This window comes from Gallus gallus, chromosome 10 (genome assembly GCF_016699485.2).
Source record: "Gallus gallus isolate bGalGal1 chromosome 10, bGalGal1.mat.broiler.GRCg7b, whole genome shotgun sequence".
Lineage (NCBI taxonomy): Eukaryota > Metazoa > Chordata > Aves > Galliformes > Phasianidae > Gallus > Gallus gallus.
The window spans coordinates 2,904,499-2,930,017 of NC_052541.1; the positions used below are offsets into that span (position 1 = coordinate 2,904,499).

Here is a 25,519-nt window from a genome sequence, read left to right on the forward strand (position 1 = left end):
GAGGGTGCCAAGTTCCTCCCGCTGATATAGGCTGTGCAATCATTCCAGCACAGAAGCTATAGAGAAAAAAAAAAAGACTGAGAGGGTCCTCCTGACTCTGCTCCTGCTTACTGAGGCTTCCCAGCCTGACACAAACCACTCCTCCCTCTCCATCCAAATTCCCTCACTCCCTTCCAACTTCATCCCGTTCCTGCTCCCTGTTGCCACGACCCCACACTGCTAGCGAGCAGCACTCCAGAGGATGCCCACCTGCCTGGCTCTGAATCTCCTTTTACTCTGTTAAGCATCACAGGAGAGATCCATATTGGTAATTAAAACAGGACCAAGGCGCTGGCTTCAGGCACCGTGTCATGCTCATCCAAGACATTTAACTGTCCACATGCTCCCTGGCCCACACCAGCCACCACTCTCCCAGACAGCCCTGGACACAGTTCAGCGGATGGCATGAGCCAGGGGCTGCCAGCAGTGAACTGCATGAGAGAGGCCAAAGTTTAGTTGTATCAGCACAAACCACACCACGCCACTCCCCCTCAGGATCACAGAACGGATGCTGGCTCGCTGTATTTACTAGAACAGATACAACCTTGGTACAAATGAGTGTTGGAGAGGACTCCTTGCCAGGAATATAATCTCCAGTTTTGTTCCTCTAGGGCTCAATCCAGTAAGAGTTTGCAATCAGGCACTGTACCCTCCATGCCAAGGAGCTGGGAGAAAGCTGCAATATCAAAACCCAAACATTCTGGGTAAATTGCCTTGTGCAATTCTGAGCCTCTGTCTTGCTTTATTCCTCATCCAACTCTGATGCCATCAGGAGGGCTGAACGTCTCACCAGCTACCCACAGCAGCAGCCCTTATGATGGAAATCTGGAGGCCGCAGATGCAGGCAGGGCTTTGTGAGCTCCCAGACAGGACTGGGTTGTCTGTACGAGTCTGTGGGCTGTCGCTCATTTAACAGACACACAAAGAGACCTGAAATAAACTTCAGCTGGGAATAGGCCGCTTCCAGGAGCATCTGCAGGGATCTGCTGCAGGGAACAGCCGGATGGGATCTGCTCCAGGAAACGGTACTGTGCCACTGCTGCGTGCCTGTAGACCCCAGGCAAGCGAGGACAGCACATGGGGCTTCTATGCAACAGCCACTGTCTGGAGACACTTGGGCCACCCTTCAGGCCTGTAACCTACTCAAGCACTGTCTCTGTGCAGCTCCAGGTTCAGAGCCCATTTCTGTGGGCCCTCAGTCACTTTCTTGAAGAGGGGAAATCAAAAGGAGATGTCTTACCAAGGAAAAGGGCAAGCTGCCATGGCTGCACATGCAGCCCTCTTGCTGTGGGATCTGCCTCCCCTGCTTCAGCCCCACGCACTATGAACCAGGGCTCATAAGCACCCCCTGCCCAAGCACGTGCCTCTGCTCCCTGCCCGCTCCCTGCCCACCCCGTGCCTTCCCCCAGACCCACATCACCACTCGTCCCTGGATCAGCAGCAGCAGCTGCAGCACAATATGCTCCACAGCTTGCTGAGGGGGATGGGAGGAGGAACAGCAAGATATAAATAAATAAAATAAAATATGTCTGGCTTAATCCTTTTATCACCGTACTTCTTTCAGTCGTTTACAGAGATAATAATCGCCCAGGCTCTGCAGGAAGCACTGATGGAAGCAAGCACAGAAATCCAGTGGCAGCACCCCGCTCTCTCATCTGCTGCCACCTGGGTGTGAGGCCAGACAACAAAGTGGGAGTGAGGCTGGACCAGCAGCTAGCCCAGCATGGCACTGCGAGGGAGCGGGTCGGCAGCAGCAGCAGCAGCAGGACCAGGGAGAAATGGGGAGGGGGCAGAGCCGGAGGCAAGCACCTCTGCAGGAGTGAGAGAGAGGAAGCAACAAAAAGTGGCACAACGGTAACGAGGAACAGAGAGAGAGAGGGAAGAAACAATATGGCAAAAAGCTAAGCCAGCACATGCATCAGGAAATTTAAAGCCTGTCAGCAAAACGCTGCTTTCCTTGCGGACAAGGAGAAGATAAATGAGAGCCAGAGGTGCCACTGCTGGTCTGCGCCTGAGTCTGGAAGACCTGCCTGGGTCTCCTGGCTGCTCTGCCCTGGCAGCAGGAACAGCTGGAGCAATTCAGATTCCCTGCTGTGTCCCAGTACTCCCCTGGGTGCAGCCAGGCCTCCCCATGGCCACCAGGGTCTCTGCTGCATTTGGTAAGGAAGCAGGAGAGAAAAGCATCCTTTGGGGCAAGGGCAAGAGAGCCACGGCAGGCTCCTCCTGGGGAAAAACGGGCTGTGAGCTGCTGCTGGCCAGGAGCCACCCCAAAACGACAGCAGAACGACAGCATGTGCGCTTCTCTTATCACATGTTGACTCAAATGCTCCCACATAAAATGGCAGCTGTCTCTTCAAGCAAACAGATGCCTTCATAGCTTTAAAGGGCAATGGATCAAGGTCAACTTTTCCCAAGACTTAGCCACCTCCTTTTCCTTTCTGGACCATTAACACGACTCTTCCAGGCAGTGAGGTGCAGCACCAAACCCAGCCTCACTTTTCCCACGCTCTCCCCACCACGGAGCCCCTTGCCATGTCACCAGGATGCCCACAGCAGAGCCCCCAGCCCTGGGCTCCTGCCTGCCCGACATGCTGAGCCCCTTCCCCCTGCTCAGCCAGGGTACCCTCCTAAAACCTGCCCTTCATGCTATAAACCTGCGGCTGATTGCTGAGCAAGCTACTTCCTCCTGAGTGATTTAGCAGGGACTGTTGAGGAAGCTGCAGTTTGTCTGGATTAGAAGAATTCATCAGGCATGGCACAGCCCACCTGCCTGTCTCCTCTTCTTGCCGTCCCCGCAGCCAAGCCCTTCTCGCTGCCCCAGCTGTCCCGGCCCTTTTCTCCCCAGACAGCCTTGAGCTTTCAGAAGGGGGAGAAGTCAGGCAGGGACAGAGGTGTGGGGCTGCCTCTGCCCTTTTCTCTCCCTGTCATAAAGCACTCAGGGCCAGCTCTGCAGTCAGGGGAATATTATCTCTCCGTGCTGCTGTTAATCTCTTTATGGCATCATTTGACCCTTTCTAACGTCCATTGATTTTTGAACTCTCCTTTGCAGCAACTCTGCAGATCCCTCCAGTCTAAATTACCAAACATCAGCTCTGGGGCAAAACACAGGACCAAAGAAAGCAACAGGGAAAACCCTGTTCAGTAACCACAGCCCCATGGCACACCTGGCAGCAGGCACAGAGCTGCCTGCACCACCCCTGCTTTTCCAGCCCTGTGCTGCCCCAGGCACCATCACGCCCTTAGCAAAGACCAGCACTGCTGAGATGGCTGCACTTATTGCACCTGAGGCTACAGCCACAAGAAGCTGCTGGCCAGGCCCTGCCCAAGAAGCCCGATAGTGCGGCTCAACGAGAGGTGACGGCTGCTGCTTTTAATTTAGCTGTGAAATGACTCCTCGCTCCAGATTAATATGTTCTAATTTATTTCTGTTTTCCCGAGCTCACCCCTTGTCCGGCAGCGCTGTCTCCTTGCCTCATTCTCGCTACTTGTCCTAATGAAATACTGAGCTGTATTGTCTACTATTATGGTAAAATACACAATCTATCACACTGATGCATTCTGTGAGTATGACATAAAAATGACGAATGTGCTCTGGCCAAACATTTAAATGTATTCATCTCGCATTAGTGAAAAATGAATATTAATACGCTGGAAAATGGCTCAGGTGATGAGGGCTTTGTGTCATACTGGAGAGGACACTTCATCCCTTCCTCATTTTTCAGCCGGAGTCAGCCCTGCTCCTGCCGTAAGCCTCAGGATGCCTAGCACAGGCCTGCTCAGCACAGCTCCAAGCAGGGCCATGGAGAGCAAATGTGGCACAGCGCCGAGGTTTGTCGCAGCAAGAGAAATGGAATCGCTGAGTGGCAGCAAGCTGGGCTGGGCCGGGCCATGGAACTGCTCAGGAAGCACTTCAGTCTCCTCCGGGCACGTGGCTGGAGTGGCAGAGCTAGGAGAGCCACTGGAGAACTAACGCAGCTACCTGCATGGCCCCCTCCCTGCCCCTGCCACCCCCGTCCATTGTGCCCAGTCAGAAGCACAGGATTATAAGTGACGGTGAGCTAAGCCTGGCAGAAGGCTCTGACCCCAGCTTGTTGGCATCCAGGACATCCCAGTTACAGAGGAGCATCCAAGCAGCAGGCTCTGACAGCCTCATTTCATCACAGCATTGCGAGGAGGACTACACCAAGTGAGCTTGTGCTGCCCAGAACTGGCTCAGATAAATCTGGAAAGTCAGATACTGCCAGCTATGTTTTACTCTCTGGGCTGGCTGCGAAGCCTTAATGTGTTCAGGAAAAGAAAGAATTTGAGTTTTTATCTGCTCATCAAATTTGTGCTCTGCATTAGTGGATGCTTATGGCCCTGTCCCTTTAAGTTCCACCTTTCTTGCAAAGAACAAGTAACTCTTCCCAGGATCTCGGCCCCACTTGGCAGATGAGATTTAGAGGGCCGGGGTGGTATCCCAGTGAAAATGGTCCTGGCTTTCCCTGCACTGCAAATACCTCATCAGCTGTCCTGTGTTTGTTAATGACCCTACTTTCACATTCTTCCAATCCTTGACAAAGGCAAAGGTCACCTGGAGGGCTTAATGGGTTGCGAGATCAGTTCATCCTATTTGGACTTGGCTGGATTCACCAGCTGAGCACAAGTTTGTCTCAGCTTTGTATAATTACTGCCCTACTCTGTGAGGTGCTGTAGAGCAGCTAATGAGTGCAGTGACTACAGTATCTTTACAGTCAGGCTCGTTCATTATTCCACTGTGTGATTTCCATAACCACAACCATATCTCTGCAAATCTGTAGGGCATGTACAACAGCACACACCAAATGAGGAGGAAAGGTGACAATTCTGATGTGTTGGTACAAAAAGCCCTCTCCTCCACTCTGATCCAAAAGACTCAGCACTACATCCAAGGCCCACATGCCATCTTTACTCCCATGGCAGTGCCAGAAGTCTCTGGCTCTCAGTGGGCATTCACACGCACAGAGAAACCCTCGCCCCACATACATCCCACACAAGCAAGGCAAAGTGGGGAGAGGTGAGGGAGATTTTCGCCTATTCTAGTGGTGTCTCAGACAACACTTTCAGGAACACTCACTCAGTTGCCACAGCTTTGCCAGCTTTCCTGGTCACGGTGCCCCTGCAAGGCTAACCCCACAGCAGCAGTGGTGCTGAGCTCACCGGGGCTTCACTGCTCTTCCAGGATACAGGCAATTCCAAACCAGGCCTACCACACGCCCTCTCTCCCTCTGGCCACTGTTGGAAGAGAAGGCAAAGCAAATGTATGCTGTACTATCACAAAATTCAAGACTGCAGACCCAGGGCCAGCCCGACTGCTGCAGAAACACACACCTCCACCAGCACAGGCCCCAGGATGCCTTCCTTGTGCCCTGCAGCCCATGCATGCCAAGCCTCTCCCACAGCCACGAGCTGCAGAACAGAACGAGCTGCACGAGCAGCCCTAAAGGAACGGTGCGTACCTGCACTGCTCAGTGCTGCCTTTCATCTCCAGCAAGCTGGCCTTTCTACAGCACCATCAATACAGGATGGAGGAGGAATCGTTAGATGTGGCACTTCCATCAATATCTCTAAAAGGAACAGACGACATGACAAAAGGTGAACCTGAGACCTCTTCAGCCCGGAGACAAAGAAATTACAAGGATCTTTTATTCTAGATGGGTTAGCATTTTGGTTTATATCTATATCTATACCTAATTTATATATCTAGAGATAAAACATCCGTTTTTCCTTTGTAAATGGGAAGGGGAGACTGAAAGCTACAACCTTTGCCTAGAAGACTAAATGGCCTTTGGAATAGGCCGGTAAGTGATAAAAACAACCTGCAAAAGCACGTATCCTTGCATCATTTGAGATGACCTTTTAGAAGGGAGACATGGGAACGGGGAAGGAGATGAAGAGGAAGAAAGAAAAGGTGGGGAAACAAAATTTTCAAACTAAACATGCACTGGTGGCGTTGAAGCAGCTGCTGCTACGACGAGAGAATAAAAATAAAAATAAAAGTAAAAATAAAAAGAGATTCAACGTTTTATTTCCCCCTATCAAACAATATATCCCAGCTAATGGCAAGAGGATAAAAAATTACCCGATGCAGCCTGCGAGAGAGGCAAGAGAGGAAGAGGAGAGAGCAGGGGAGAGGGAGGAGAGAAAGGTTATTATAAATGTGTCAGGCTTGTTTATGGCCCTTTATCAGCAAGCACAGCGGAAAGAGAGAGGCACCGTTAGCGCATTTAAAAAGTGTTTGGCAGCTTTGTTTGGGAATGTAAATAATCTTTATATTCGAGAGCATTTACGTTCCAAGGAGCAGGCAGGCGCGTGCCCTCTGCACCAGCAGCATCCTGACGGACCTCCTGAAACCGCTGCGGGGACCACAATGGCGTTCGATGGCAAAGGCCCCACTGGGAAGATAAAGGGACTTAGGGGAGGGTTGAAACTCATGGAAAAACCTTCAGCCAAGGTCGGGTGCTGGGCGGCCTCGCCTCCACCCTGAAGCCAGCAGGCAGGTCCCACTCCCGCTGCTGCTGGGTGCTGGCAGTGTTGCTTTGGAGCAGTGGGGCCCGGCCACCCCTCCGTGCTGTGCTAGCCCTGCCTTGGGCTCACGCAGCCCACCAGGAAATGGCTCCCCTTCTTATGGGGAATATCAGTATCGGGGTGCCCCAGCTCTGGAGAGGGACGACATCCCATTTTTCACGTGTAGGACAGGGAGAGAGAGCCCCAAAGAGCAGCGGTGGCAGAGGTGGACCAGCAGAGTTCAGAAGAGAACGCGGAGACAAAGGAGGGCTGGCGGTGCCCCCCCAGTGTGGCAGAGGAGATTCACGCTCCTCAGATTAATTCCAAGGCGGCGTTTAACGCACCTCCCTCTGGGGATGAAGGATTTGCCCTGTGTTTCAATGAGACGTTCCAAATCGCGCCCATCATTCTTGGAGATGGCGCTTTGCTCAATTGTCACCTCGCAGGCGCTGAGGCGGATGTGGGGCCGGGCAGCACCGGGACAGCTGGCACAGCTCTGGGCAGCACCGTACATGGGGCAGGCTGTGCACAGCCATGGGGTGCCACCAGGTGCTCCGCCACGCAGCCATGGGCCACAGCTGAGCTCTGAGCCATCCGGCCCCAAAACACTGAAACGCACAGCAGTCAGAGAAGCATCAGCTGCTGCCGACCAGGAGGCACTGAATGAAAGCACAGAGGCCTTCTTTACCCTGTTACTGCTATCTTTATGAAAAGGCGTGGCTGTAGTAACAAAGCATAGATTTTCTAAAAGCAAAGGGCACGTTCTTTACACTCAGCACTCTGCAGGAGGCCCGGGCGTACTGTCACACCTGCAGCACCCGCCTGCTAAGGAGCACGCAAACCACCTTGCCCAGTGCAGCCAGCTGCCTGCAAACCCACAGCTCAAGGAACTCAAATGCAGGTGTGTAGTACTTCCTGCAAAGCACGACCCGTGTGCAGCAGGGGAAGGAATGCTTGAGCAGGAGGAGTAAATGACTATCGCAGGCAGAAAACCCACCGCAATTCATGCATCACGCAAATGGTTGTGTATATTAAAGCAATGAGGACAAAGGGTATTGATTTAGCACAAGTATCAAGAGTCCCAGGTGCTAAAACCTGAAGAAATACAAACTGTGCTGGGCAGAATAACAACAAAACGAAATGATAAAAGGATATGAGTGTTTGAAAAGACGCGTAGGACGGGCTATAAATTCTAATAATCCATATTTCTCGAAAGCAGCAGCTATTGACTCAAAAACAAAAGAGCAGGCATTGTAATGTAACAAATGTCAGACGGGATAGCAGCAGGAATTCAATTTGCTCTGGCCATATATCAACTTGAAACTTAATGTAATGGCACGTAGTTAAAGCTGCACCCTCACTTAATGGCTATTACCAGTCCTGGGTGGGTTTTCCAGCAAGCATAAAGCAGTGAGTAATTGGCCCTGCTCTGCCTGCATCACTGCTAATGAAAAAACGCCCTGCTGTAGCCTGGCAGCAGCAGGAGGAGGGAAGGCAGGGAACCCAGGCAGAGGCAGGCAGCAGTAGAGCTGCCAAGAGCTTGCCCTGCCAAGATCCTGTGAGAGAGCTTCAGGAACACCTCTGGGTCTCTGCTGACCAGCATTTCCCCTGTATGAAGGGCTGGCTCTGTAAAGCAGCAGCCCAACACCCCTGTCAGCCTTCTCTGTGAACAGGATTTGGGTCCACTGGAAGGAGAAGAGGAGAAACCCTGTATGGTTACACCTCATCCAGCTCCTAAGCATGCACTATTTATTACTACTCGGGCAGCGGCTCCGCAGTCAGCCAATTAAGGCTATTGTAATTACTTCTCTTCAGCGACTGCAAACGGCCGAGTTAAACGACAGATTTCCCGTTCAACAGTTACTGCGGCTGCTGAAGTGGAGAAGCAGAAGCGTCGGCATTGCTGAGAATATGCTCCCACCATATGTTAGAGGCAAGAGATGCTCACCGAGTGGATGGAAGAGGCGGCGGCGGGGGAGGAGGGAGGAGGCCTGGATGTGGGACAGGAACCTTTGCAGCAATGAAGCATCCAAAGCAATCAAGGGAGGGCAAAGATGTAAAGCAGTTCTCATCGCTTTGTTGCAATGGGTAGGGGTGTTCCCAACAGGCACACGGTAGTTTCTACCAAGAGCAAAGCTTGCAGAATGCCACTCCACGTTCGAGGATGCAGTTTTGGAACAACCAGAAATAAGACCAACCCCTGGGAGAAACTCTCAGGTCTGTCACTGAGCCCAGCGTGGCGGGACAGGACTCAGGGAGGTCAGCTGGAGGTGGCACAGCCAGTCTGCATTGTGCCACACTGCCCCAAGACATCAGCTGGGTCTCCACGCAGAGAGGCTGAGCTGAGCAGATTGTGACTGTGGCTCCCAGGGTCTCCTGCCATACTCCCCAGGGACAGGAGGTGCTTACCTTCTGAGAGCTTTCCTGCATCCGTTCACAGGTGAGGACACAACCTGGCCACGACACCACAGAGAACAAGGTCAGGAGCAAAACATTCTTGCTTAGCATGGTGCTTGGTGTCAGGATCAGACGGGAGGGAGGAAGTAGCTTATAGGGTTGATCGGAAAGCCAACGAATGCTTATGGAGCATAGGAAGCTGAGTGTGCCCGTGGGAATCAGACCTTACGTGTGAGAAAGCAAAAGGGGGAGTGAGTGTGCACAAACCCACAGCCCAGATTAAATCTTGTCTTTAAACCCCGAGTTCCAGCAACAGTATCTGTTTTAATGCCTACAGGCCTTGCTTCCCTCAGCAATCTCAGCCATCAGTCTCCTGTGACTGACAACTCTAGGAATGAATCTCTTTTGAAGCTGACAAAACTCACTCTGAACTGATTTCCTCCGGAGCTCTGTTTATCTGAGGCTGACACTGAAGAAAGCTGCTCGGAAGCAATCAGAGCTGATAGCGGCAGCGTCTGTTTACCCCCCAGACTTGCACTGATGCAGCACCAGCCACCAAGCACGGCCAAGGCCAGCCTTGGCAAGAGCAGCGCCTGCCGGGAAGCAGACAGCTCACTTTCTGTTCCCCAGGCCCCTTCCCCTCCGTGGGCCAACACGCCGTGGGCACAGCCTCAAGGGCACCCAGGGCAGGCTGCCTGGCACAGGGGGACCCAGTTTGACTCACAACGCAGCAGTTGAAAATATTCCCAGCGTCTGTTTTACGGCGCCATAAAGATTTTATGCACTGCGTTTAGCCTTGTGTCTCTGCATTCATCGCCTTAAATGCCGAGCGTTTTACTTTAATGCCATGGTGGCTACAAGCAGGAATACTTAACTTCAATAAATAAGAAGTAATCACATTTTCCCAGTGAGCGGATTGAAAATGGCCACTGGGAGAGTTTGCCTTCTGAAGTTCAAGGCCTGGGGCTGCCGCTGGGGGTTTCCAGCAAACTGCAGACACTGTGGAGCATCTCCAGGAAAAAAAAATATATGTATAAATAATAAAGCATATGCATCTTTTAATTGAGGAACTGGTCTGTAGCTTGGGCACAGCGTGCTTGTGCCCAAAAGCCAGCATTAAACATTCGAATTTAGGCAATGGAGGGAAAGAGGGCCAGAAGCAGATGGACTCAAACTCTTGCATTTGTGAGTAAAATCTACTGGAAAAGCACATTAGCGTTCCTTGGGAACTAGAGCATTTCATAGAGGAACACACACACACAAGAGAAGCTTCTCAAGCGAGTCCAGATTACTCCAACAGACTGCCAGGCACAGCTGCAGGTCTCTAACTGGCTTTATCCAGGCTTTAGATGCACTCCTTCCATCCACCTGGAAGCTCCAGGCACCACAATCAGCTGAACGCCCCTGGGTGCACTGACTCGTCCCTTGAGGCGAGGGCTGGGTCAGCTCACAGAGCCACACTTCAGCTTGCAATCTAGATGTTCACTGTTAGGAAGAGCTCGATGTCTCAGGAGATAACAGCTTCACTGAGGCACACAACCAGAGTTTTACCAGGAAAGGAATGCAGAGTAGGTTAGCAAAGTAAGCATGTCTGAGGTGATCCTCTGCAAGAAGACTTGACCAAGAAGGGTGACATCTGCTGACAATGCCAAAACACCCTGACACTTTGATAGGTTCACATGTGGTAACTGTATTCTACCTCCTCTCTCCAAACATGCTTCCCACCTCTCACCACCACACCCTGCCTCTCATCCAAAGGACAGGAAGTACAGCGTGAGTAGAGACGATGCCTTGGAGAAGGCAACGCTGGTCCCTGCTGGAAACATTCTGCTTGCAATTCCCAGATTGCTAGACTCCAAAACCACATCAAGTTTCTTGAAGCTTTAAACTATCAGCTTCACTGAATCATTCCTGAAAAATTTACTGTGAGACTGCAGAAGAGGAAAGTGAGATGCTGGTTGGTTTGCAGCTGTGCTCTGCAGCTCACCCTTGGCACCTACTCCCAGCCATAGGAGACACTAGGAATTAGGATGTGGAGATAAAAGGCACGAAGCTCATTTGCTTTCTCCATCTCACTCTTTCATTACAGCAAAATGACAACTCTGAAGACAACAGCCAGGCACCAGTATTGTCCCATGACTGGTGGTCCACCAGCAAATGACAAGACTTTCATTTTCCTGCAGCAATCGAGAGATCTTCCAGCAGACCCCTGCTCGGCTCTCCTCCACTCTATGTGATGATCCACAAGGTCTCTAACAGCAGCTTGCACAACATCACCCAGAATACCTTGCATGCCTCCCTTTGAAGCTGCGACCTGATTACCATAAGCAAGGCACTGCAGATGTACCTCTGCAAGCCCAGAAGCACCAGGGGAAATGAATATATTAGTATTTATCATATTAATGCAGATCAAGCGGGGTATTTGTTCTGACATTTCAATAATAGCTTTTTCTATTTTTTTTTTAGGCAGCAGCTTGTATTTTCTTCTGCCTTAAATAATTCATTGTTACATTAAACTTATTTTAAATTGGGGTCTTTTTTTCATCAAACCAAAACCTTATTTGGATGGCCAAAGGCGAGAAAAAGTATAAATGAAAACTCTCACTTTTCTCTCCTCCCTTCTTTCATTCCCTCTCTTTTTTTTTCTCTCTTGTTAAAATCTCTTAATCAAAGTGACAATCTGTCTTTCCCAGGAAGGAAGCTGGTGCCTTTGAACAGTGCTGCTCCAATAGCTCTCTGCTTTGATGTGGGATTTAACTTCTGCCTTTAGCAATCTCAAATGCCTGTGTATGCATGCGCTGCGTGTATACGTGTACCATGTGTGCTTCTGTATGTGTCATTGCTGCACATACACATCCTAACCCCACCCCCAAAAAAAGAGAAAGGGAAGGGGAAGACAGAAAATGCCATGACTACACGTGGCAGTGATGTGATCCCTGTGGAGATGCTGTTGAGCACAGTTCAGAGGGAACTTTGTTCTAAGCCTTTTCCCACAGAATTTTTCAGTGACATCTTCAAGCTCTTCCATCAGCTGTTAACTTCAGCAAACACAGAGCAGCCTGTTACACGAGACTGACACCCTACAGAAGGGTAGGTATGTGCTGGACCCTGCTCTTGCAGTTTGAGGTCCTTCAGGACAATGGCTACAGACTATGTTCACATCCAGCATCCTCCTGGGTACTGAGACACAGTATGCAACAGCAGTTATTTGACTGTAGGCTGTCCCTGTTCTCATCATAGTTTCTCCCCTGCTTTGACAATTGCTTCCCTCCCTCCTTCCTCTAGCCCTCCTGACCTCATTACTAGCTCTGGTGAATAACAAGGTCTTTACCTTGTCACCCCCACTCTGCGGTACAGCACAGATCTGTCTGGAACTGCACTGAGTTGAGCTTTGATCCCAGGGAACACAAACCCAGGCTTGGGCCAATGGACTCCTGTAAGAGGTTGAGCTCACCTTGCTTTCCATGGGAACCAGTCATCCAGACAGCATCTTCTTTCCATCAGCAAGGCTGCTACTCACTGCTGTCCAGGTGCCCAAGTGCACGGGTTGTTGAAGGAAGGACATCACAGAAGCTGAGAACAGAGCAGAGCTATTGACATCTTCCCATTTCACAGCCAGAAAGTTTCCTCCCTACCACATAAGAGAAGCATGATGTGCTGCTATGCTGTGATTTTACCATGGTTATTTATGAAATAATTCCCCAAGACCTCCACTCCATTTCTAGTAAGTGCCTTCTGGGATTTCACCTTCCCAATCAGTACTGAGACCTTTCTCATCCTTCAGAAAAGTTTGTGGTCTAAGCAAATCAGATCTTTTGGTTTTGTGTACACTGGAGATTTTACAGGTGCTTCTATTTACAGAGAGTCTTCCCCAGTGGTTTCCTCAAGCAGCAGACCAAATGTATAAACACTTTACAAAATAATGAACAGCATGAACCTCAGAACTACAAATCTCTAGAGCAACTTTCAGTTAGAGGGAACAAAACCTCAACAAAAACAGAATCCAGTTGTGCCTCAAGTTCCCTGTGCCAGAAGTCATTCTTCAGAATAAAGCTGGTGTCCTCTCACACTGGCCCACTATAAAGAGGGTGATTTTTTTTCTTTTTGAAAGGCATGCAATGAATTTCAGATTTTCCCTATTGATCTTTTGTTTTAAAACCATGTATGTAAATGCATACCAATAAACATTTACACAGAAATAGCAGTGTGGTTTTTTTCCCTCTGGTTTGCCTTGTGTGGTTTATTTCCTGTGTGTGTCCTTCACTTCTTCCAGGGGTTACTGAAAAGCGTTGGGAATCTGACTCACATTTCTACAAGCGCTGGGGTAACATGCTGGGAAACAAAGCCAATTTTCTCCCTACCTTCTCTAGAAACATCTGATGAGCCACTGCATGGGACAAACAGGGCTGATCCAAGTCTTTCTCCACTGCAACACGGGGGAAACGCTCTGCTTGTGCTGACCAAACTGGGAGATACCACGAGAGATTCATCCAATTTCCAACGTCTGCACTGCAAGCAGTAGACTGTAATCAGACAGAAAATAAAGGTAGCCATAAAATAGGACACAGTACTTCAAACAGTGTGGGACCTCAAGCACCAGACTCTGTCTGAGCAAGCGCTGTCCCTTATTGTTTTTTGACTGGGATATTTTCTGGCCAGCTTGATCTGCACTGCACAGACAACTGCTTCATCTCTCCCTGTTTTAAGAACCTTTCTGCCCTCCCTGGGCATTGTCTCAATAAGTAAATATTGACTCCTGGACCTTCTCCCCGCTCCTCAAGATCCCTTCACTAGGTATGTTTCCATAAATCCTCCAGTAGGCAAAACCAAGTGTTATATATGCCTTCTGTGGAGCAGTGAGAGAGCACAACAGCTGTCACTTAAAACAAGGAAGCCTGGAGGCCAGTGATAGACTGCCTATACCCAGGGGCTGGGGGGAAAAGACTCAGGATAAACTTGAGGTAGAGAGTGGAGCAATCTGGAGAATCTGGAGTCCAGATCCGCATTACCTGGTGTACACACGTTTGGAGTCTGCATGTTGTGGCTTCAGTGTGTACCCTCAAATAAAAGCCAGGAATATCATCTGGCTACAGAATCCCTAGATCATTTCAAACCATCAAGACAAGTAAAACGACGGGCTAAGCATGGCCCTGCATAGGGCACTGCACACAGCCATGTGAGCCCAAAGCTCCCTCCCTCCCTCCCTCCCTCTTTGTGATGGTGGCACTGCATAAACCTGAGCCTCTTTCTGTCTGCAGTCACTGTGCCACACTCACCCTTGCTTTACATTCTGTATCTCCCTCCTGAGTTTTCCCACCAGCTTAATAGAGTGTGCACTGGAGAAGGTTCCCCCCGGCCCCCACCCTCATGCATACCCAATCAGGCCTTCTGATTATGCAAATTAAATACAGTAACATCACCCCCTTGCACCTCTACCCCGCCCTATTCCAGCACAAAAAGGAGAAAAAAGTAACAAACCCTCCATTCATAACCAGTAACATTAATTATATGTAATGATGGGCAGTCAACTCCCCGAAGCGTTTGCATAATTACTAATGCTAATGGATTCAGAGTGCCTCTCTCCTCCTCGTGGAGGAAATTTAATTGGAAAACGCATAAAAGCAGGAGGAGGGTGCTCTGAGCAGTCTGAAGTGGCACACGCAAAGCAGAGGAGCTCTCTGGAAATGAAGGATGGAACCTGGTCACTCCCAGTCGGCTCACGTGGCCAACCGGCTGTTTCCTCCTCACCTGGTCCAGCATCATTGCTGTTTCTGGAGACAGGCACTGGAGGGATCAAGGGACAGGAGTGAAGAGTGTTCCAGTCAGCTGCTTCAACCCCAAGGGGATTATAAAAATCAGACTTAATGAAATTAGGAAATGCTCAACTAGATGCCTCAAAGACAGCAAGTAATGTATGCTCCTTTCCTTGGCAGCCAGACTCCTTGGGGCCTCTCACCCCACACACATCCAACAGCTGTCTCTCCATTCCCTGCCTGCAGGTAGCTGCTGAGCTGCCCTAAGGCAGATTTCCCTTCTTTCTCCCCACCACTGCCAGTTCCATTGCCGCCAGGCTCCGCTCCCCTTCCCCAGAAGAAACGGCCTCAAAGCAAACAGGGCTGACTGCAGCACCACAGTGAGGGACCTCAGCCTCACACATCCTCTGCAGCCTTGGATGAATGTCTTCACTTCTGTCAACCAAATGCTGGCGGAAGGAGGTGGCAGACCTCTGGCTGGGCCAGCCCTGGGGCCTACCCGGGCCCCCTCACACTGCCCCAGGTCAGCATTTCTCTATGCTCAACATTTTCTGAGGGGTCAACAGGAGGCTTCCTGTGAGTTTGATCTTCACTTCTTTCACCCATTCCCTCTTTTTGCTCCCCATCTCTCTAGAGCTTTTACCCAGTCTGGGCGCGCATCCTGCAGACAGCACTTGCGAGGCCAGCGATGCTCCTTCCACCCCACTGCCCGAGGCCTGGGTTCCTGAATTGAGATAAGTTTCATCCTGCACCGAGAGCAGCTGGTGAGGCACCAGATGGCTGGGAATCTGTTAAAAAAAACCCACAAAAAACTGGGGCTGTGACAGCGGCACTTTTATTGTTCACTCATTCCCACTGCTGCCAGACTCCGAATGCATATCAAACAGGGTACATGCCCTTGCAAACACAACCAGCCAACAATTGTGCAAAGTGGTGACAAAGCCACCCCAAGCTCCCCAGCCAAGCCCACCTCGTGCCCGGAGAGCACCCCGGCACCACTAAGAGACCTCTGCAGTGCAGTGCAGGGAGAAGGGGCCCCTCCAGCCTGCCCTCCCAGCCTGCCCCTCCGCAGCCGCCAGCAGCAGCCCAGCATCCAGCGGGACCAGACACTGCTCTTTTTTCAAATTGTGCCTATAAAGTACCCTGCACACCTTCGGCAGAGCATAAATAATAAATAACAGCAATAATATGGTCCCCTGAGCAAAGCGGCGTTCCATCAGCAGGAAAACCGTCTTCTCTTTCCCTCTTAACATTCCGGTAGGTGCCCACTGCAGCCCCCTGCTCCAGGAGGGGTTTGCACGTCTGCTTTTCATTGCAACCAGCCGAGAATTCAGGGGAGGTCTCGGCTGCACAACCTCCTTCTGTTGTGAGAAGGGTTTGGTTCACTCTTCATACTTGTGGGTGTGAGGGAGCAGAGCCAGGCACAGTATCGCTTTGGCGATGAATCGTGCCCTTCCTGACTCGCAGAAGCAGCAGCTGCTCTGGGCATGGGCCTCCATTTTAAATGCTGCCAACAACACAGAAATCCAACTGACACCTACATGCTCCAGAAACAGTGCCTTAGGCAAGGCCGGGTGGAAAGGCTTCAAACATCCCTGTCCTCTTCTGTCCGCTCACCAGGGACTTCCTGCAAGAGCCACAGAACTCGGGGGATGCTGCGTGTTTGCAGCACCTCCACAACACAGACAAGCAAAGCCCACGGGAGCCTGCCTTGTGGCAGCTCAAGTACCAGTATATGCCTGGGCATTTCATGCTCACGTGTGTTGGAGTGACTGATTCTGCCTCAGAATATTGTTTGAGCTGTTTGACTTCGTGATAAGCAATTCTGAATTTTACCTGTAGTCCCTGATCGCTGTGTACTCCAAAAAACAGGGTGTAAACCACTTCCCATGGGGGATTCCTCAAGTTCTTCGCCTACCTTTGGTTTTGTTTGGTTTTAATGATGGCACATTTGGGCATATAGAAGTTTTGCCTGCGCTACAAGCACTGCAGTCAGCCCTGGTGCACGTTGCCCAAGGAGGCTGTGGATGCCCCATCCCTGGAGGCATTCGAGGCCAGGCTGGATGTGGCTCTGGGCAGCCTGGGCTGCTGGTTGGCGACCCTGCACATAGCAGGGGGTTGGAACTGGATGAGCATTGTGGTCCTTTGCAACCCAGGCCATTCTCTGTTGGATCCATTTTCCAACCCAGCACAGACGCACGCAGTACTAGGCATGCTTTCACTCCCTCCAACTAATTCCAAAGCAGTGGGTAGCTCCGCAGCCCTGCTTCTTGAAAACGGCCTTTTTGCATTCGTTTATAACCACAGTAAAGAAAAGGTTGGATCAAAGTAAATATGGAAAAGAAAAAAAAAAAAGTGGGGGGTTAGTCGAGAGTTCAAACTGAACAAATCTAAACTTGTAACAAAAAATTATCCATGCATGTCTAACGAGAAAGGGAGAAACATTTTCTTGATGTTGTGCTAATCCCACAGCAGCCGACAGGCTGGAAAGGAAAGCAACGAGGGCAGTTTGGTGTGACTTCACCCCAGAGCTCTGTTCTTGTTTTGTAGCCCCATTGCCCTGCAGCCCCTCGGGGCTCACCTGGGCTGGGTCTGGGGGAGAGAAGAGCTGGAAGGTTTGCTTCAGAGAAAGCAAGGGCTCTCTCTCCAGGCCTGCAGTGAGGCGACAGCTTGAGAATGGAGGAAATCACCGAGTGAGAGCTGGAGGACTGGAAGCGACTGAGAAAGGCACTTCAGATACTCACTTCCCTGAGGCAGCCTGCAGTGACTCTGGGCAGCTGCGGAAAGACTGCTTCACCTCCCCACACTGACTTCTATTGGAGGTGGAGTGCCGGTAAGTGATTTCAAGCAGCAGCACTTCACACTTCTGTAGCATCTTCAAGAGCAACGGACCCTAACAGTCTTTAGAAATTTTAGATGGAAAGGGTCTCAACTGCCACTAGGATCCAAAAGGCAACCAGGCAGGCTACAGCCACTTGTACAAGAGAAGCTCACCTAGAATACTGGATTTTCTGAGCCTGCTGATCTCTGAAGATGATGGCCCCCTATGCTTATTGTGGCCTAGTTTCTGTCCATGCAAGTCCCAGTGTCTGTGGGTTGCAGACCCTCTAACCAGTATGAGATCTGAAATCAAAACCAACACCAGCAGCTATTTCCTTGTGTTCTCCTGCTCTGCTAACAGCCCCGATGTCAATGGCAGCTTCTTAGCAATAGCTCAAGATACAACTGCGGGAGGTTCATTATTTTCCAAGATGACTGGATAAATGATTCTGCATCGAAGGTAGCTATAATTGTAAGCAAACTCACAACAGGCTTTGCAGAAAATGTTTCTCAGTGGGACCTGACAGTCTGCCATGAGCAAGGCAGCATGCAAGCAGGCGCTGGAGGGCTGCTACAGAACGGCTTCGAAGAGCAACGCTTCTGAAAATGGTTATTGGATGGAAATGCAGAAAGCAACCGAGTGGCTCCTGTGAAAGCACAGCGGCACAGAACAGCACTACTCAGAGTTGTCTGCACAGATCTCTCGAATCAGTGGCAAATTAAATAACGCCGCTTCTACAAGATTAACCCATAGCTAAAACGCTGCATCTTCATAAGGCAAAATCTTTGTTTATTGACAAAAATATATTAACTTCTTTTTCAGTACAGGAAACAAAGACGTTCTGCAGAAGGACAATTTTATTTGCTGTCTCCGATGCTACAAATTTTGGAAATATCAAAATGTTCAATAATCATTTTCAGCTACAAAGTCGAAAAGGAAACAGCCCATTGTCTTCTTCATTACTTGGAAAGCAGCACTGAAAATTTCATTCGGAGTATTTTCAAAAGTTAAAGATTTACTGTAATGAAATTATTTAAATATTGGCAAAGTGTCTCCACTTGTAATTGGCAATGTTTATAAGCATTTGTATGGGGAGTTGTATTTCCCTAGGCTAATGGAACACAAGAATTACTCACATGGCAAGTATGCTCCTGGACACACGGTCCCTCTATCAAGAAGGCTGCATTCCTGAGCTTTAAATCTTTTGGCCTGACCTTACCGGCATTCCCACAGGGCATTTCTATAGAGTACATCTGAAAAGATTTTTGTACATGTTCATAGAGTTCTGGTGCGAGTTTGGGGCAGGAAAAGAGGACGGGGTCGTTGTGCAGCAATTGTTAAGCTCTCTCAGGGATATCAGCACCGGGAGGCACTTTCAGAACTCCGTGCCACTTATAGGCCTGCCACAGCGTGCTAAAAGCTTTTTAATGGCAGAGCTTTAAAATTAAAACAATGGCAAAAGACATTAATTGAAAGGTAAGTTACAAAGGGGAGCTGAAGACAAATTATTTGGCCATAAATGCAACTTTAAGCTAAGAAAACATTGTGTCCAGAAAAAAAAAATAATGAAAAGGAACTGCATTCAGCAGTACGCATTAGCTCTCAAATGTCTCCCTTTGCATTGCAATTAACTAAACTGCCTTAATCCAATCCAGCCACTGAAAAAAGCCAACACCGTTGACTTTTCAGCAAACCCTGACAATTACTCAAAGGCTACAATTTGTCAGAAAGCCTTGTGGAGCTGCACCCTGACTACGGCATAGAATGACACACTCAATGATGTGGAGGTTGAGTGCAGAATTCAGCAGTCCTACAGTCAAAACTGGCCAAAGTTGTTTGAATTCTGAGTCTCGATCCTTCTGACTCGTGGCACGCATCACCTTCCTTCCTTCCTTTCACACACACAGGAAGAATACTTTCCTCGAGAAACAAACTTAGAAAGACTGCAGAAATATTGACTCTGAGTTTCAAATTAAAGTCAATTTCAATTACACATGCAAAGAGTTTTATGAAGTAATTCTAAAAAACAAAGACACATTGGAACGCATTGAAACGGCTAATAATTATTCTATTTCAGACAAAAATTGACTCTTAGGGAAATGGAATTTTGTATTTGCAAGCAGTGGAAAAGCAGACTAGAAATGCTACAGAAAAGAACAGTTCTTTAAAATGCCCTCTACAACAATCAGCTAATAGTGTGGTTGTGCTAATTCTCGAAGATTAGCACCTTGATTCCAGGAAATGATGATGAAAACTACTGTAAGACATTCCCACAGCCAAACACAAAGGTAGAGGCCCTCTACACAGCACAGGTTCTCCCTGCACAAGAGAAGCCATTTCCTTGCCCTCAGGTGTAGCAGAGATGCAGCCCATGCAACCTCCCTGACCTTGCAGAAGGGTCTTAGAGGAAGGATTTCAACCTTCCTCCAGTCCTCCAAGGGTCATTCTGACAGAAGGGAGCTCTGCAGGATAGTTACTTCTCTTGGTGGATGCTACGTCACAATCTTTTTCTTGTAATTTTAAACGTGTATTTTGTAACAACACTTTAAAATGTTGGCTTTTGTACAGTTTGAGGCTCTTAGCTTACCTGCTTCTGAGAATCAAGACCCACACAACTAGACACAGCCATCACGGGACTGCACTCTTCATCAACCCAACAGCAGCTCGACCACCATCTCTTGAATGTACAAGTATTACCCTGCAGTCACCAGCTCTGGAGGTGTTCAAGAAGCATACAGATGTGGCACTGAGGGACACGGTCGGTGGGCATGGTGGGGATAGGTCGAGAGTTGGACTAGATGATCTTAGGGGTCCCTTCCAACCTCAATGATTCCATGATTCTGTTCTTGTAGCACAGTCAGGAATAGTGAACACTGCCATAAGAACACCAACAGTTCCTGCCACCCTGTTGAGAGCTCCGTCCTTGAACTACACTGAGACATGCATCCCAGGTGAGCACGCATCTCGTGCACGTGTAGCTGCTGTTGCCATCCATGCATTTGCTACAGCACCTGAAGCTCCTCATAGACGTGCTTCAAACAGGAGAGCACATGAAAATCCAGTATGCGGCCCTCAGCTGCCCCCAGACCCACGTGTGCACAGGCAGCCTCCTCACAAATGCCCTCCTTAGCCAGGAACATGGGTTAGATGCTTGAATAAAACATAGAAGATCTGTATTCCAGTCATGATTTCGCCACAGACTCTCTGTGTGACCTTCGGCAGGTCATTTAAGCTCTCTGTAAAAATAAGACTGATAACACTTCCACTATCTGCCTTGCCTATTTAGACCTTAAGCTCCTCAGGCAGAGACTGCCTTGTACATGCATCGAGTCTGCAGCAGTTGGGGCCTCTAATAACTACTGTGATGAAGGTAATTATTAACAGGAACAATGCAAGCAGCACTGGCAGGGACGGAGTTGCTCTATCCCCAAAAACACTGCAAAAGGAAAATAATACAAAGCAGAAAGTTGTGGTCGAGCAGAACAGGGATATTATCAAACGTAAAAAATATTTTTGAGCTCTGTGATCAAACTGGAAGGCAGGCTTAGGGCCGGAACGAAAGGAATCACATTATGACCTGCCTGCACAGCCTGACAGCACAGCCTCGTGCAGAATGCACCAAGGCTTTTCCTTTCCATTATGCTTAGGTGCTGTGGTGGCAGCTCATTTTTCCTCCTTTTCATAAATGAAAATGTAAATGACCAGCAGTGAGGAAAGCCAAAGTCCTGCAGGGGGGCTGCTCCCATGCTTTAGCAGGGCGCTAGGCATCGTGATTTGTCTGTTTGCCTGTTCTCGTTATCTTTCTAATGTTAATGTTAAAGACTTGTGGAGAGCATATTAAAAAAAAACCCTGGTATAGAATGACTATTTGAATAGAGCTGAAATGCACCTTTGAGAATAGCACGTTTTGCTTTGCTTCTGCCTACAAGCTGAGAAAGATGTTGTAATGCCAATGCTGAGGTTTGCTGAAAAAATCTTTCCTGCTCTCAGTTCTCTGTTTCTTCTCCTGTCTTTTGGCCTTTTGAACAACAGCACAAAGAGACCTAGGGGCCGTGGTCACAGGGTCCCGAGCAGCAGCACTTACCAGCTATAAATGACCGTGCAATACAGCTGCTCCAGCTCATTTCAGGCTGCTTCTCCAGCAAGCTCTGCCCGTGGGCTCACAAGCTGCTTAAAGGGTACAGTCCCAGTACAGCCACCGGGAGCCTGACAGTGATTAGGTATGCTCCGCTTAAAAGGGAGGTGCAGGGGAAGAGGGAGAAGCACAGCTGTATTTTTATACCCTTCCTTATTGAGTTCAAAATGGAGCCCGAGACCTTTGGGTAGGATTTTCCTTTGCTGATTTCATTTTGGCTCCTGTTTGTTGGTGGTGGTTTTTGTTTGTTTTGTTTCCTCTATTAGAAATTCAGTTCTTGTCTCGCCTGCTTTCTCCTGGAAAATTTTGTGGATGGATGGTGAACTAATAGGTTTAGGATATCAGAGGAGCCAATAGATTGAAAGAGTTCTGCAAATCACAAATAAACCTTTTTATCTAAAAAGAGGCATTTGCTGAAAGGGTACCACAAAGATGAATTCACTAACCTAACAAATGTTCAGGCCAGCCTTTGCATAGCAGGAGGTGCCGACTGCTTAGGAAATTTGCTTCACAGCCCACCTAAAAATGCTGAGGCAAGTGCAAAATCCATACACACTTACATGCACACACAGAGAATGGTTTTTACAAGAAGCAAGCAGCTTTCCTGTGAATTCCTCTGTTCTTCATTCTGGTTTTGGACAGACAGCACCTGATTCCACCACTGCATCACTGGCTAAGAGTAGCTGATCACCAACCTGTTAGGTATTGAAGCCAGAAACGATGACTGAGATCGCTTATGCCACGTTCACCTTTTTATACACAGACACACATGTATGTGTGTTGCTTATGGCACAACTTCTTTCTGTTGTTACCACGTTGCTACAGCAGTGCTGGCAATGGGACTCAATTACCACTTGTGCCCTTCAGCCCCTGCACCTTCTCACAGTGATGGGAAATAGGTATGAAAGAGTAAACCATTTCTGAAGGCTCAGGCAAACCTGCCACCTTTGAGTTTCCTGAGCAGCCATTTCCATGTGCAGAGCATGCAGATGAGGGAAGCTGCTTCCTTTCAAAGCCTAAAACCTGATCAGCTCTAAGGGAAAGTAAAAATACCACCAGCCTAGAAGTGGCCCAGTTGCCAGCTGTGAGTGACAAGAAGGATCCGTCTCTTATTTCTTCCTGCCTTCTTCATAAAGATCTATGTGCAGACCAGCTCCTGCCCAGAACCAAGGTGAACATCTGTAGGTTGGAATTCCTTCTGAGCTTCACCAAGGTGACAGCGCTCGCTGCAGAGCCAAAGCCTTTCTGGGCTCTGTGATTAAGGGATGCCATACCCCAATGGTACTCAGGCACAAGCATCTGTACAGAAAATTCATTAAGCCAATTGTAAAACTGAAACTCAATATCATGGAAATCTGTGCAGGTCTGAAGTTGAGAATGATCCCCAATGCTCTCCTGAATCAGGGCCAGGATAAGCAAAGAGCAGAGGAAAGGGAATTATTTCAGCTTTGTTCCCTTCTGGATGCTCCATATGCTACAGCCAGCTGTTCTGGGTTTGTTCATACTCACTACAGCGGGCACGCGTGACAGAATCTTACCTCCCTTCAGTGTGACTCAATCATACTGGGTCTCAAATGGTTTGCCCAAACCTCCAATGCAGTTTGTGTTCCCCTTCCCTGACTATATTTTCCCTTGTCTAAGTCTAATGGCTTTAACGATGCACATCCTGAGAAGAAGAGGAAGGTTAGGTGGCTGTTCTCTCAGTCCATTCAGAGTGTCCTCCCTTACCCACTGCTCATCTACCATCTTAGAGGTACCATCCTCTCTAAGAGGACATGCAAAACTGTTTTGAGGGTCAATGTCACAGCCAAGAGTCTCTTAAAGAAAAAAACATTTTCCTTTTAGGAGACTGCAGCAAAGCCCACCACACTGTGCTGGCTCCACCAGCTCCACTGCTCGTATCACACAAACTGCACAGGCAGTGCTGGAGCTGCTGGAAGGCAGCTGCCAGAAACCGCAGCAGCTCCACCTCTCCCCATGTTCTGAAAGGGCGTAAGGCAGGATTCCTGCAGCACATCCTTAGCTTCAGAGACTCGGTGATCACAGAGCCTGATGAGCTGCACTGCCACCCGGTCAGCTCTGACCCCACCACCCAGGCGAGGTCCAAGTCCCCTTTGAGTCTCCTGGCTGCCAGCTCCCTGCAGGATCCCCTGGGAACAGAGCCCTGAGCACAGTGATAATCCAGCATAAGCTGTTCACGGAGAGTACTGCACAGCATAGAGCCAAATCCCCAACTCTTGGTTCAGGAGGATCTTCGGCACAGAAGAGACAGCAGCCTGCACATCCCAGAATCAGACCTCATTTATTCTCTGTGCCCCCCCTATGCTGCTGGGCAAAGTCTTTGGGATTTAGCATTATCATGCTTAACAAAAGTTGCTGCGATGTTTGCCCATAGCAGGTCTGAAATGTTACGACAAGAAGATTTGGCTGTTCTCCTGCTGCTGTCCCTAACCATCACGTCTCCCAAAGACCCGCAGCCTTCTCTGAGCTTTTCTTTTCTTATTACTTTCATCCATTCAAACAGCAGAAATCCTTCCCCATCATTTTTTTCCAGCAGATCTCTTTTCCACTGGCTCAGAGTGGTTCCTCCCACTGTTCCCCCACATGTTGTCTCTCAGCTTTAATCAAACTCACTTCCATATCTCCTATTTGATTAACAAAGTGCTGTCTGGCCCTCGGCCACCCTCCGAGCTGGCACGAGCAGGTGCAGCTCTGACAAAATGGCATCAATCTGTGTGTACCCTAAATTGGACTCATCTCCCTGACAGAGGCCGCTTTCTCCCAACTATTTCTGAAAGTACAGTCTCATGGCTTGCACACGTGACCAATACAGGAGTAACACAGTCAGTTCTTGCCTCTCTAATGCACTCCTAGAATCACTCGATGCATAGGACGCCTCATCCTACGTTTCTCCTACCTCTTTGACACTTAAATGTAGTCCTTTCAGTTTGGATGTCAGCACTGTAGGTCAGAGAAAGCGATGAGCCTGCTGAGTGCTGCTGCGCTATCAGAACCCGTATTGACTTTTCTCACTGCTACCAAAGTGCTCTGCTGCTCAGGTGCCCTTCTGGCTGCTGTCCCATTGCAAGGCTCTCCCAGTCAGAGTTCCCTTCCAGGAAAAAAAAAAAAAGCAAGCATTAAACATGGTGACAGAGCCTGTCAAACACACAACCAGTGTCTGGCCTTTCTGCACTGATGCTGCTCTAGCACTACACAGGTGGTGAAGGCTACCTGCACCTGGCATAAGCAGAAGGCATCTATGATCACACTATTGCATGTAACTTTAGCCCTGTGTGAAGGCAAAAAAGAAACCAGTTCTCTTTCCTAGCCTTACCTAGTTCCCAGGCCCTTTGCAGAAATGCCCATCTGCAGATCCAACCTCAGCACACTCTCCAAGTCCTGCAGCGTGGGCAGGTGCAAACCGGAGCCTTTTTAAAAGAAATATTTGTGCCAGGAGTATTGAAAACATTTCTAAGCTACAGGCAATATTGTGCTGACTCACACCTCCAACGAAACCCAGCTTTCCGATGCATCAATGGAATCTGCCCAGTGACCCCCAGCTCTTTGATTTACTGGGTTTGTTTTATGAGTGAAACCTTGTGATTTAGACACCAGTGAGACGAGAGCAGTGGAACTCCTTGCTTCAGGGTGCTGGATGCTATCAATTCTCCTACGCCAAAGAAGTGACTGCACGAATTCAAGAAAGGAAACTCTAAAGCTGTGGAATATAATGAAATTACTCTTGGCTAAGGAAGTAAAAAACCTCTGGAGGTGGAGAGCACACATGAAGGAGGTGCTACAACGTGCTTGCCCTGCATCTGCTTTCTTCCTCAGGCATCCACCATTTGT

At 49.1% G+C, this 25,519-nt stretch overlaps 1 protein-coding gene across 25 annotated transcripts in view; it reads right to left on the bottom strand.

The window, feature by feature from the left end:
• The window catches only part of HMG20A (high mobility group 20A), a 161,258-nt gene that overhangs the window by 41,921 nt on the left and 93,818 nt on the right, over positions 1 to 25,519 (bottom strand). For 7 of the 25 annotated variants that reach the window (XR_005862518.2, XR_003076918.3, XR_005862527.2 and 4 more), the window contains 4 exons: positions 24,588 to 24,779; positions 15,358 to 15,502; positions 13,323 to 13,484; positions 12,416 to 12,534 (listed from right to left, as the gene is read on the bottom strand). The gene's annotated coding sequence lies outside the window, so the exon portion shown is untranslated. Of the gene's footprint in view, positions 1 to 5,516; positions 5,625 to 8,973; positions 9,186 to 12,415; positions 12,535 to 13,322; positions 13,485 to 15,357; positions 15,503 to 24,587; positions 24,780 to 25,519 lie in introns of all 25 variants that reach the window. The other 18 variants (XR_005862517.2, XR_005862529.2, XR_005862535.2 and 15 more) reach the window with 10 other exon arrangements.